Source organism: Tupaia chinensis, unplaced genomic scaffold, assembly GCF_000334495.1.
Source record: "Tupaia chinensis unplaced genomic scaffold, TupChi_1.0 Scaffold000135_1, whole genome shotgun sequence".
NCBI lineage: Eukaryota > Metazoa > Chordata > Mammalia > Scandentia > Tupaiidae > Tupaia > Tupaia belangeri.
Window position 1 is genome coordinate 1,474,988 of NW_006159604.1, and position 13,817 is coordinate 1,488,804.

A 13,817-nucleotide genomic window follows, 5' to 3' on the forward strand; every position below is an offset into this window, starting at 1 on the left:
AATTTTCTTGGGAGTTGTTCTATAGTTTTCCTTTCTCTTGCCTCTTCAGCTATATCATCTTGGTCCAAATCCAACAATTCCTCCTTAGTGGATTCATCAGGACCCACCTCTAGGGCTTTCTCAATGTCATACTCATCCATACCTACGTTAAAGTTGTTTGCTATCTCAACCATGTCCTTGTTCATTTTTGCAAACTCCTCATCCTTGGAAAATCCTTTGAAGTCATGGAAAATCCTCCTGAGTGTCCCGCTGTCCTTCATGACATTACCTCAAGCACAAGCAAGGTTCTTGATGTAGTTACAAATGTTGTAATTCTTTCAGAACTGAATCAGTGTCTTCTCAGTGTCCTCCTCAGGTACTAGGCCTTAAAAGCAGCTATAATTCCTTGATCCACTTGTTGAATCAAACAGGTGATGCTTGGAGGAAGAAACACTATTTTGGTATTGGGATAAAAATCACTAATAAAAAAAGGATGTGTGGGAACATTTATAAACAATAAGCAAAATCTTGAACAATATTTTATTTTCCAGATATTATTTCTGCTTTTCACAAGCATAGGAATTCAGGAGAGTATCTTGGAAGAGGAGTTGGATCATCTGTGATTTCTTACTGCTCGGATAGTACGCTGGTAGTGTGTGCTTACTGATATACATGAAGGCCCTGGGGTTCTCACTGTCCTAGGTCACAAAGGGTTTCAATTTGTAATCTGCAACATTGCTACCAAGCAAAACTATTCTCCTGTCTTTAGGAAACCTTGAAACCTGGCATTGATTTGACCTCCTCATGAATAAAAACCTTTTCAGACATCCATTTCCAGAAGAGGAATGTTTCATCCATGTTTAAGGGTTGCTCTGGCAAGTAATTTTCCCTCACAAATGGCTTATCTAGAGTTACCAAAAATTCTTCAGCTATCTCACATCAGTACTGGCAGACTCAACATTCTCATTCACATTATATAATGAATAACAATTTTTGAGAGTCATTTAGACCACTCAGAACTAACAGTAAAATAAACATCACAATCAGGACCAGTCATTCTTTTCACATTGATAACAAGCTTTTTGCTTTGTCAGTGATTGTTATGGTGCTAAGGATGCACTTTTGTGTCTGACCTTCAAAGCAGGTCAAGTTTGATTGCGACTCTCTGGATATGCCTGTCTTTCTACATTTCAGGGTGGTTTTCTACTCTGAAACCTCAGCTCCCTGACTGGCCCAAGGAAAGTCATAGATTTTTCAGTTTTTGTAATTTTTTATAGTGAGTTTTGGGGTGTTGCTTTCTAAACTCTTTACACTGGAGCTGAAACCGGAAGTCCAAACAGACTTAAAACCAAGAATTCTAAGCAGAGGTGTAGCATGCACAAGCCCCACCTAGACACATCCCAAACAGAGCTCTTCCTGACCAAAATAAAAAACCCTCACCTCAGTTCTTCCTTAGCGACCCATTTTTTGGGACCCCTCCCTTCTTCTTAAGAGCTATTTTTCCTTACCTCTCTTTCAATAAGCTCCTTGCTTTGCTATACTAAATAAATAAATAATGAGTCAATATAAATGTATGAAAAACGATTTGGGAAAAGTGATATAAAGAGTATACAACACATGTAAAGTAGGTGTTCCTGAAGAAGATAACCAAAGAAGAAAACCAAACAATACAAAAAGGAAAAACAAAGGTTTAATTCAGGAAAACATTCAGGGAAAAAAAAAAGTTTTAGCCATCAGATTCAGTTTCTTTTCACTCCATCACACAATAAATTGGTATTAAAAAACAACACTGAAAGGTGCTTTAATCGAATTAGTAAACTTCAGAGATAATGCCAAAGTTGGGATACGAAAGATCAATTAGACTTATAAAGATAAAATATTAGCCTAGCCTCAGTGAAGAATTCTTCACAGCAATAATCACTGTTAAAAGATAGTGCAGCAAGAAAGGATAGTGGAGCAAGCTTACAAAGAAAAGTGATCAAAGAATTTTATATCTAATCAGAGTCATTTAAATATAAAGGAACAGAGATTATTTTCAAATATCAAGTATTTTCAAATAACTCAGTTCATATAGTTCCCTTCTGTGTTATGTATGGGGTGTGTTTGTGTGTGTGTGTGTGTGTGTGTGTGCATTTTAGGGTGTCTCTTGGTGTTGTAATCCTCCAGTTTTAGCCTCCTGAGTAGCTAGGACCACATATAAGGCTCTTTTATATGGGGTATCATTATGTTGCCTATGTTGGCGACAAGCTCATGATCTACTTGCCTCAGTTTCTTGAATAGCTGGGACAATAGCCATACTATTGTACCTGACCTTAAGGTTGGACTAGAAATCAAACACAGGCCTCTCATGGAGCCTTAGTCTGCCAAATGCAGTGTCAGGGAATGTTATTACGGCTGGGCCAAGTTCTAATGAGGCCTTACTGTACGATGGAGTAACTGCTTGTACCTGACCTTAAGGTTGGACTAGAAATCAAACACAGGCCTCTCATGGAGCCTTAGTCTGCCAAATGCAGTGTCAGGGAATGTTATTACGGCTGGGCCAAGTTCTAATGAGGCCTTACTGTACTATGGAGTAAATGCTTCATAAGACCAATCATTAAATACTTTTTATATAGCATGTGAGTATGAGAATTATTGTTATGGAACAGAATGTAAACATATTTAACTATAATTATATAGAAGTAATATAAATAAAAAAATATACATGAAGGCCCTGGGGTTCTCACTGTCCTAGGTCACAAAGGGTTTCAATTTGTAATCTGCAACATTGCTACCAAGCAAAACTATTCTCCTGTCTTTAGGAAACCTTGAAACCTGGCATTGATTTGACCTCCTCATGTATAAAAGCCTTTTCAGACATCCATTTCCAGAAGAGGAATGTTTCATCCATGTTTAAGATTTGCTCTGGCAAGTAATTTTCCCTCACAAATGGCTTATCTAGAGTTACCAAAAATTCTTCAGCTATCTCACATCAGTACTGGCAGACTCAACATTCTCATTCACATTATATAATGAATAACAATTTTTGAGAGTCATTTAGACCACTCAGAACTAACAGTAAAATAAACATCACAATCAGGACCAGTCATTCTTTTCACATTGATAACAAGCTTTTTGCTTTGTCAGTGATTGTTATGGTGCTAAGGATGCACTTTTGTGTCTGACCTTCAAAGCAGGTCAAGTTTGATTGCGACTCTCTGGATATGCCTGTCTTTCTACATTTCAGGGTGGTTTTCTACTCTGAAACCTCAGCTCCCTGACTGGCCCAAGGAAAGTCATAGATTTTTCAGTTTTTGTAATTTTTTATAGTGAGTTTTGGGGTGTTGCTTTCTAAACTCTTTACACTGGAGCTGAAACCGGAAGTCCAAACAGACTTAAAACCAAGAATTCTAAGCAGAGGTGTAGCATGCACAAGCCCCACCTAGACACATCCCAAACAGAGCTCTTCCTGACCAAAATAAAAAACCCTCACCTCAGTTCTTCCTTAGCGACCCATTTTTTGGGACCCCTCCCTTCTTCTTAAGAGCTATTTTTCCTTACCTCTCTTTCAATAAGCTCCTTGCTTTGCTATACTAAATAAATAAATAATGAGTCAATATAAATGTATGAAAAACGATTTGGGAAAAGTGATATAAAGAGTATACAACACATGTAAAGTAGGTGTTCCTGAAGAAGATAACCAAAGAAGAAAACCAAACAATACAAAAAGGAAAAACAAAGGTTTAATTCAGGAAAACATTCAGGGAAAAAAAAAAGTTTTAGCCATCAGATTCAGTTTCTTCTCACTCCATCACAGAATAAATTGGTATTAAAAAACAACACTGAAAGGTGCTTTAATCGAATTAGTAAACTTCAGAGATAATGCCAAAGTTTGGATACGAAAGATCAATTAGACTTATAAAGATAAAATATTAGCCCAGCCTCAGCGAAGAATTCTTCACAGCAATAATCACTGTTAAAAGATAGTGCAGCAAGAAAGGATAGTGGAGCAAGCTTACAAAGAAAAGTGATCAAAGAATTTTATATCTAATCAGAGTCATTTAAATATAAAGGAACAGAGATTATTTTCAAATATCAAGTATTTTCAAATAACTCAGTTCATATAGTTCCCTTCTGTGTTATGTATGGGGTGTGTTTGTGTGTGTGTGTGTGTGTGTGTGTGCATTTTAGGGTGTCTCTTGGTGTTGTAATCCTCCAGTTTTAGCCTCCTGAGTAGCTAGGACCACATATAAGGCTCTTTTATATGGGGTATCATTATGTTGCCTATGTTGGCGACAAGCTCATGATCTACTTGCCTCAGTTTCCTGAATAGCTGGGACAATAGCCATACTATTGTACCTGACCTTAAGGTTGGACTAGAAATCAAACACAGGCCTCTCATGGAGCCTTAGTCTGCCAAATGCAGTGTCAGGGAATGTTATTACGGCTGGGCCAAGTTCTAATGAGGCCTTACTGTACGATGGAGGAACTGCTGCATAAGACCAATCATTAAATACTTTTTATATAGCATGTGAGTATGAGAATTATTGTTATGGAACAGAATGTAAACATATTTAACTATAATTATATAGAAGTAATATAAATAAAAAATGTCAGACAATAAAGAAGATGAACAAATATCAGGTATTGTATTAATTTTCTTAATATTTTAGTCTTTAATCCTGCCAAGTATGACAGTTTTCAACTTATGATGGTTCAACTTATAGTTTTTCAATTTTACGATGGTGCTAAAGCAAAATACATTCAATAGGAACTACACTTTGAGTACCCATACAGCCATTCTGTTTTTGATTTTCAGTATAGTATTCAATAAATTACATGAGATATTCAACACTTTATTATAAAATAGACTTGTGTTAGGTGATTTTGCCCAACTATACGTTAACATAAATGCTATGAACATATTTAAAGTAAGTTAGGTTAAGCTATGTTGTTCAGTAGGTTAGGTATATTAAATGCATTTTTTATTTATAACATTTTCAACTTACAAAGGATTTATCAGGACATAACTCCATTGTTAAGAAACATTTTATTGAAAGGTAAGTTCAGTATATGTAAATCCATAATAGTGAACACAGTCATTCTAAAAACAGTAGCATAATTAACTGAGATTGGATAGGGTAGGGATAGGGGTGGATCATAATAAGTATGAAGTAATTTCATAATTTATCACAGTGGAATATCAAGAGGTAAAATCTCTCACTGCCTACTCCTTGATAAACTAATGCTTCATGACAAGTTTCCTAGCAAGAAATGGGCCTAACCAGTATTGTATTTGTGACCTGCAAACACCATTACTGTATTCCTTGAGGTGCCACTGGTAACTTTTATTTGGGTACTTTCATCTTTCTTAGGGTCTAAAGTTAGTTACAACACAAAGTGGGAGTACAACCAACACTACCATGAGGTAGCCTGGAGGGGAATCCTTTGCCTCTTTTTTGAGTGTCACTGCCATCACAGATTAATTGTATTTTTCTCTCATCTGGGTTCTGGCAATCTAAAATTATAATAACACATTCCCCTTTTCCTATAACCCCACAGAAATACCAAGCCTGTTTTATCCCTTACATGCAGGTTAAAGTGATATGGAGGAAATTTTGCCTTTAGTGTTCAGTTCTCACCTAGTCCTTCTCTGAAATATCTGCCTGTGGACCTGTCAGTCTGGCCTCCAATCCTAAAGGCCTTACCTCCCTCACTTTTTATACACATATCTCACCTTATGTCCTTTCCCATCATTAGAAAATCAACAGAGATACATACATATTTCTTAGCAGGGAGGAGCTTCTTTCACCTTACTGATGTTATTTTAATCAACATTAGCTGTGTTGCTGCTATATCTTGGAATATTATAGTTCTTTAGCATCCTTTGAGATTGATCTAGCTGTCTTTGCCTCAGGCTCCTTTTCAGTCTGTGGTAATGGTTAAGCCACGTTGCCCTTATTTCTCCATTCTTTTTTCTTGAAGTATGAATAGTTACAGTTCTATGAGTAAATGTATAACTTAAATTCATGTGAATTAGTCTTTTCCCTATCCTCTATCTCTTCTTCAACTGGAAGGCAAGTTACAATAAGCTCAGAAGGGCATTAACTTCTGGGAAGAAAATGAAAGATAAAGAGGAAGGAGGGTTTAATGATAATCAGTGGGTCCTTTAGAGAAGGTTTGTGCCAGGCAAGGACAGGAAGAATTCTTGTAGGGAATAGGAAGTAAATGAAAAAAAGGAGAAACTTAGGTGGGATCATCTGAACTTGCTACCACTCCTGGATTTGAGTCTAAAGAGGGTCTTCCTTGTATTCCTCCCTTTAGTGCTTGTGTTTTATTGCCTTCTAAGTACACTTGGCTCTTGTGATATTTTGGTCACCTCAGCCATGTTGAAACCTCCCAGTTGTCTGCCTCAAGAGTCCTGCCTTCCTTGTAAATACCACCCAAGGTCAAAAAGAAGCCACACCCTTTCAGCTTTGTTTGGTGATCAAGCTACTTCCCCAGTTAATGGTAGCTATGAGAGGCTTATACTTCACAAATAACCACTCACTCTGGCACATCTCTGAAGAGTAGGGATGCTGGAGGGAGAAGGTGCTCTGGTTGGGAAATGGTGCTATTTCCTTAGCACTCCCCAGGAGCCTTCCTAAACTGACTTTCTACCCTTCTACATCTTCCCATGTTTATTGATGGTGATAACATGGCAGGAAGAGGGTATTTCCTCCAAGTCATTCCTAATGACCACCTCTCTGTCTTCATTTCCCAAGTTCACTCTGTCCTCCATTCTATACCATTATACCATTGGTAGTATTTTGGATGTCTTACCTCAAATATTTCCAAGGTACATGGTTGTATTTAAACATTAATGGATGTATGAGTTATTCTACTTTTCTCCAACAAATTTCCCTTACGTGCCTTGAAGACCATTCACTTCCTGGCTACTATTAGACAAGTTTTATACTTTACCTCTTTTACCCAATATCTACATAGATCATCTCAGTTTTCTATTTTCTAGTCTAAACTCAGTGCCCCAGGCTATCAAGGATTCAGTGGGAAAACTTTCTGTATTGGCAATTCTGTTCTTGTTTTAAATGTAAGGGATCATGTTCACCTAAATAGGTGTCTTCCCAGGCTTGATTTTTACCAATGTAAGGGAAGAGTAAATATATATTAGATGGATGTTGTGCTGGCTATTTGTATGTCAGAAGCTACGATCTAAGACTGATGACTTCTCCCAGTGAAGCAGCTAAGTTTACCAGAGGCATGCCTTACATAAAAAGCTTGTCAATATATGTAATCACCCAAAAGACACTTTTCAAACCTCATTTTATTGCTAGCACTGCACCGTAGACATTCTACTTCTCTTCCTTCTTCTGAGGCCTTCTGGAAAAGGGAGCTCATCTCAGAGGAGGAACAGTGGTAGAATTCACTTACATAAACAAATAACAAGCTTCCAACATGTTAGAAGAAACAGATCCTCCAGCATCATGTTTTCTCCATTTATCTCATTAAGAAGAGGGTTCTTTATTTAGGCTTTTGGCTCTAGAGGGAAAGAATGATGAGGTTAGCCACAGGTCTTATGATTATAATTGAAAAGTTTTTTTTAACTTTTGGCCCACATCTGGGCACACCTTTGGCATAGGAGGTCATTCCTGAATTTCCATGGAGCACTCAGTTCCTGGGGATTACTGGCTGTTTATTCATTCAGGATGCATACCAATATTAATAATCTTTTAGGGAGATTCTTATTTAAGAAGTCAGGTGCAGGTTTTGGATTATTACTTCATATGGTATGCAGAATAAGCCCCAAAGATATTTAATCCTAATGCAGCAAACCAATGAATATGATAGGTTATGTGGCAATGGAAAATTAAGGCTACAGATGAAATTTAGTTGCTGATCAACTGACCATAAGATAAAGAGATTATCCTGAATTATCCTAATGGGCCCCAAAAAACTGAAGAGAGAAGCAGAAAATAGAAGTCAGTGGGAGAGATGACAATAACTGATACAATATAAGACTCAATTCACCTCTGCTAACTTTGCATATGGAGGAAGATAGCTATAAAGAATTAATATGTCCTCTAGAAGCCAGAAAAGTCAATGAAATAGATTGTCACCTAGGTCATTCAGAAAACAATGCAGTCCTACTGACACCTTGTTTTTATCTCAGTGTTTTTATCTTGGCCATCTCAGAATCATGAATGAGTTTTGATATTCTACCCTCAAAAACCTCTGTTCCTATGGATTTGTTTCCTGGGTTCTATTTTCAGACCCTCTTCCCTCTTAACTCTCAGAATGCTCTCAATGCCTCCTCACTTTTACTGGGGACTATGTGTCCCTCTGCCTAACTACTATTCCTATTACTTTGCTTCAAGCTCACTCCCAAGGTGGTAGAAATTTTCATTAAGACAAACCTTTAACAGCATTCTCTTGGCTTCCAAGACTTTCTCTAAAATAGAGAAACCTATTTATTGTATCTTTCTATGCATGTGTAACAGCCAGAGAGAATACAACCACAATGTAAATGCTCAAGGTATCTTTGTTTAATTAACACATGCAACCAGTATCAATATTAGAGAACAGTGTAACAGTGGTAACATCAGCATGAAGGTCAGAGAAGCCTGGGCACAAGATAAGAGATGTAAGCCAAAGCTTAATGATGATATAAACTTTCTAGAGTTTAAGGCTTTGTATAGTTGTTGACAGAGGTAAGATGACTAGGCAGACCTCAAAGGTTATGTGGAAGTACAGTGTTAGGATTCAGAAGGAAACAGATTCAGCTTGAGTTGTGAATCATTAGCCAGTTCTGTGGAGCTAGCTCACAGAGTGGTGACCTCGGAGTGTTCAAATGGACTAAACAACCCCTCTGGTAACTTCTCTGAAACCTGGTAAATCATATCCAATTCTTGCCCTTTGTGAAAGTTCAGGGGTTAAGATACATGTCCAAGTAAGTATGACAAATGATGTGAGTCATAGAAAAAGAATAAAAGAGGACTCTCTAAAGTCAAGAGGTGAGGGAATTTCTGTATTGTTTAATGGTAGTTAATAACACCCCTTGTGCAGAAAGCAGTTTTATAAAAATATAAATTTTATTAAAATAAATTTTATTATCTCTCTTCTAGTAAGACTCGAACACTCATTTCTGGGTATGAATCCCACAGAAATCATCATGTAGGATCCAAGTAGAAATGCACAAGGCTGGCCGTCCCATTGATTATGTAGCAGTGAATAGTTGAAGAATAGGTGTTCATCTCTGGGAGACAGATAAGTAAATGAGTGTGTTTAACTACTCTGAAATATTGGCCAGTAGTTGAAAGCAATGGACTAGACAAATGGACATATACACAGCAGCATGAACACAGTTTAACACACTGATATACTCACTAAAAATATGTAGTACAGATGACATGGTAACTGAATTTTCTTTATAAAAACTAAAGCAAAAATACAGATATAAGTAGAGAGCTAAATAAAATATGAATGGTAGAATGTTAATAACTATGAATCTGGGATATATATATATAATTAGTATATACTCTATACAGAAATGTCTAATTTATGTCTTTTGCTCATTTTTTATTGTGCTAAAATACATATAACATAAAATTTACCATTTAACCATTTTTAAAGTGTATAATTCAGTGGCATTAAGTATATACACAATATTATAAATTCATCATCACCAGCTAGTTCTAGAACATTTTCATCACCCAAATAGGAAACACATACACAATAAGTAGTGTGGATATAAGCCAGAAAACAATGAAGAAATACCTTCAAAGTATTTAAGGGGAAAAGAAAAAAGATGTCAACCAAGAATTCTATACCCAGTGAAAATATATTTTCAAAACAAAGACAAAACAAAGATTTAAGGAAATTTTGAAAAGTAAAATAATTAAGGGCCACCCCTCAGCCTAATGATTAAAGCAGCCAGACACCACGAGATCATCTGCAGTTCAAATCCTGACCCTGAAAACTTGAAAAAACATGTCAGGCACAGAATGTGCCTGTATGACCCAAATCTCAACAGGATAGAGAAATAGAGAAGAAGGGACTGCAGTATAATCACAACCCAGTGGACAGTTTTCTCTATCTCTTTCTTCCTCTTTCTCTCTCTCTCTCTTTCCTTTCTCTTTCTGGGGAGCACACATGCCTTCTGGCAAGTAAAAAAATAAAAGAGAGAGAGAGAGGAAAAAATAAAATAACTCATCACCAGCAGATATGATCACCAGACGTGTCAAATGAAGTCACTAGGGTAGAAAACAATACAGTACCATGAAAACATGAATCTATACAATGGAATGGAGAATGTCAGAAAATTATAGATGTTTAGTTACATAAAAAAGAATTTTAATTTTTTTTTCCATAGGATGCATGCTCTTTCCAGAGAGAAACAGAGAGAATGTGAGAAATTACTTCCACAGGGAAATGACCACACCATAATCCCTTCTCCTCTGTCCTCTTCTTGGAATTTTAGGCATGCATGCATATGCACCTGGAATTATTTTTCAGCTACCAGGTCTGAGACTCAAACCACAGTCAGCCAAGTGGGATTGCAGTGATTAACCACCACATTGCCCCCTGGTCCTTTTAATTTTATTTTTTAAAACTATATAAAAAATAAAACAATGAAGATAAAATTAATAATAACCTGGGGGGGGATGGAAGATGGTGTGGTGGTTAAGGGCTCTGGACTCCTATATGGCCAGCCACGGTTTGAGTACAGGACCTGGCAGCTTTCTCTCTCTCTCTACCTCTCTGGTCAAATTAAATAGATAATAAATAAAGTTAAATAAAAATAATTCTTAAGAAATAATAACAAATTGTAATATTTGAGACATATGTACAAGTAAAATAAGTGACAATAGCACAAAGGTCAGTAAGGGGGAAATTGGGTATATACTGTTATAAAGATACTATACATGAAGTCATATATCGCTTGAAGGTAGACTGTGGTAAGTCAAAGCTGTATACAATCAACCTTAAAGTAACCACTAAAATATCAAAATAAAATAGTTATATTTAATAATTTATAAAAGGGGGTATAGTAGAATAATGACAATCCCAAAGGCTTTAAAAAAAAAAGAGCAAAAAAGGAAAGAATGTATGGATAGAACAAAGAAAATACAGATAGCAAAGTGTTAGACTTAAACTAATCTTATCAATAATCATATTAATTATAAGTGGTCTAAATAGGCAGAGAATATAACTACAACAACAAAACCTAAGCAGATGACAACTATAAGAAAAACATATCAAAGATAAAGATGAAGATAGTTTAAAAGTTAGTCTAGCAGGTGGTGTGGTCGTTGCGACAGGTGAACACCACATTGCAAACAGAAGCTGGAGTCTTGGACCCAATGGCTTGAGAAACACTTTGGGAAAATGTGTGCGTATAACCAAAATCCTGAGAAGAGAAATAGAGAAGGGATTGTGGCATAGCACCCACCTTGTGTGGTGATTTCTCTCTCTGCAAATGCACACACCCTATGGCAAAAATAAAATTAAAAAAAAATTATTTTAAGAATTAACATAGAAAGATGCAATGATGGGACCAGCAGTTGGCGTAAAGGCTATGTCGCTGGACTCCCATGTAGTCGACTGCGGTTTGAGTCTCGGACACGGTGGCTTAAACTCACACCAGGTGCATGTGCGTGAGTGCCCAAAATCCCGAGAGGAGAATGGAGGAGAAGGGATTGCGGCGTAGCCACCTCCCCGAGGGGTGATTTCTCGCTTTCTGTCTCTCTTTCTCTCTCTGTCCTTCTGGTAAGGACATGTGCCCTATAGCAAAAACCTCTCCAAATAAAAAGAAAGAAAAATACAATGGCAACATCAAAAGGACTCTAGAATGGGTCTACCAATATAATGCAAATTAGATTTTTATATAAGGAATATTATCAGAGATAAGGAAGGATATTTAATAGCAATACAAAGGTAAAGTTACCAAAAGGACAAAACAATAATTGCTTATGCCACTAATGATCAGAGCTTCCAAATACATGAAGCAAAAATGGATAGAACTACAGGGAGAAATACTCAAATAATACATAATTATAATGGGAGATTTCCATATTATTCTCTCAATAACTAAATAAGTAGGCAGAAAATCAGTAAGTATGTGGAAGACTTAAAACAAAGTATAAGAGGACTTCAAAATGTTCATGAAAAAATGGAATTAAAGTACAAGGTTAGTGGGAAGTTTCTGGGGGCGAGCAGGTGACAGGGTGGTTAAGGGCACTGGACTCTCACATGGCTGACCTCAGTTCAAGTCCCAGGCCTGGTGGCTTGCTTTCCCACTTTCCCTCTCTCTCACTCTTTCTGTCCCTCTCTGGTCAAATTAAAATAAAATAAACAAATAAAGATAAAAAATAAAATAATTCTTCTAAAAAAGTAAAAGCGTTTTTGTTGCAAAAAATTTAATTCATGCATAGTTTTTATAATATGCATTTTTCATATGTATCAAACTGAACTAATTGACATTTTTGGACCACTTCACTAAACAATAACTGAATAAATATTATTTCCAAGTATGCACACATTTACGAAAAACATCCATATATTGGCACCAGGAAACAAGTATCAATTAATTTTAAGATTCAGATCATATCAAATATCATAAATGTCCTCAATGGTATTAAATGAGAAATCAAAAACCAAGATATAATCATTAATGGTGGGACCAGCAGTTGGCATAATGGCTATGTTGCTGGACTCCCATGTAGTCCACTGTGGTTCGAATCTCAGACCCGTCCAGTGGCTTAAATTCACACCTGGCATGTGTGTGTGCGTGTCTAAGATCCTGTGAGGAGAATGGAGGAGAAGGGATTGCAGCGTGGCCATCCCCCCTGGGGGGTGATTTCTTGCTTTCTGTCTCTATGTCTCTCTCTGTCTTTCTGGCTAGATCACCTGCCCTATAGTGAAAACCGCTCAAAAAAAAACCCTAAGTACCAAGTACTAAGTCTGCTCCAATTTGTACATGTTATGGCTATGTAGAAAACCATAAAGAACCTAAAAATTTCCTAGAAATATCAATGAGTTTGGCCCAGCCACGGGATGCGAGGTCAGCATACAAAACATCAATTTTATTTCTACTACAAAGTAGCAGTTGAAAACCAAAACAAACAAACAAAATTGTCATTAACAATAGACTCAAAAAAAAAAGTGATGTATTGGAAGTAAATCCAAGTAATACATGCAGGAACAGTATACAGGAAACTCAAATTCTTCTTTAATTTTTAAAATTTTAATTTATGTATTTACATTCACTCACTGTATATCAATACAGTATACAAAATGAGATTTTCCATCCAGAATACATTATATATTGACTCAATCAAAGATATTGTCATACATGTTATTATCAACAAATAATTTTCCATGTCTTGTTTCTTAAATATTTTGCTTTTTTCCTCCCTTGATTCCCAACCTCTTACCCTCTGCCATTTCCCACGGTCCTCCCACATTGTCTCTGGTGTCTACAGTTGTTTTCCATGCCACTTTTTTCATATTTTATTTATTCACTAAAGTTCTCACTTTAAATACTTTCAATAGCAAGCACAGCTGATATATAGATATCTATGAACACATGTCTGACTTAGGCGCAAACCTCAGTGAGTAAAGTGAACAACTATAAAGTAGCACCTAGCTGGACCTACATACCTTACTGCAGTCATCAAATAGATATTTTTTAATGCATTCTTTAATTTCAAGAAAAATAGTTTTACCTTTAATAAATCAAAAACTGTTAAGAGAATTTTGCTTAAGACTCAAAGTCAGGAAAAAGGTTAGGATTCAGTTCAAAGAGTAGGTAGATGAATAGCATTTTTTTTTTTTTTGAGAGGGTTTTATTATAGGGAGCG

The 13,817-nt window shown here is 36.4% G+C and overlaps 1 pseudogene; it reads left to right on the top strand.

Annotated features, from left to right (window-relative positions):
* Nucleotides 1–224: 224 nt before the first annotated feature.
* Nucleotides 225–13,817, top strand: part of LOC102494717 (interferon-induced protein with tetratricopeptide repeats 5-like) — a 120,631-nt pseudogene continuing 107,038 nt past the window's right edge.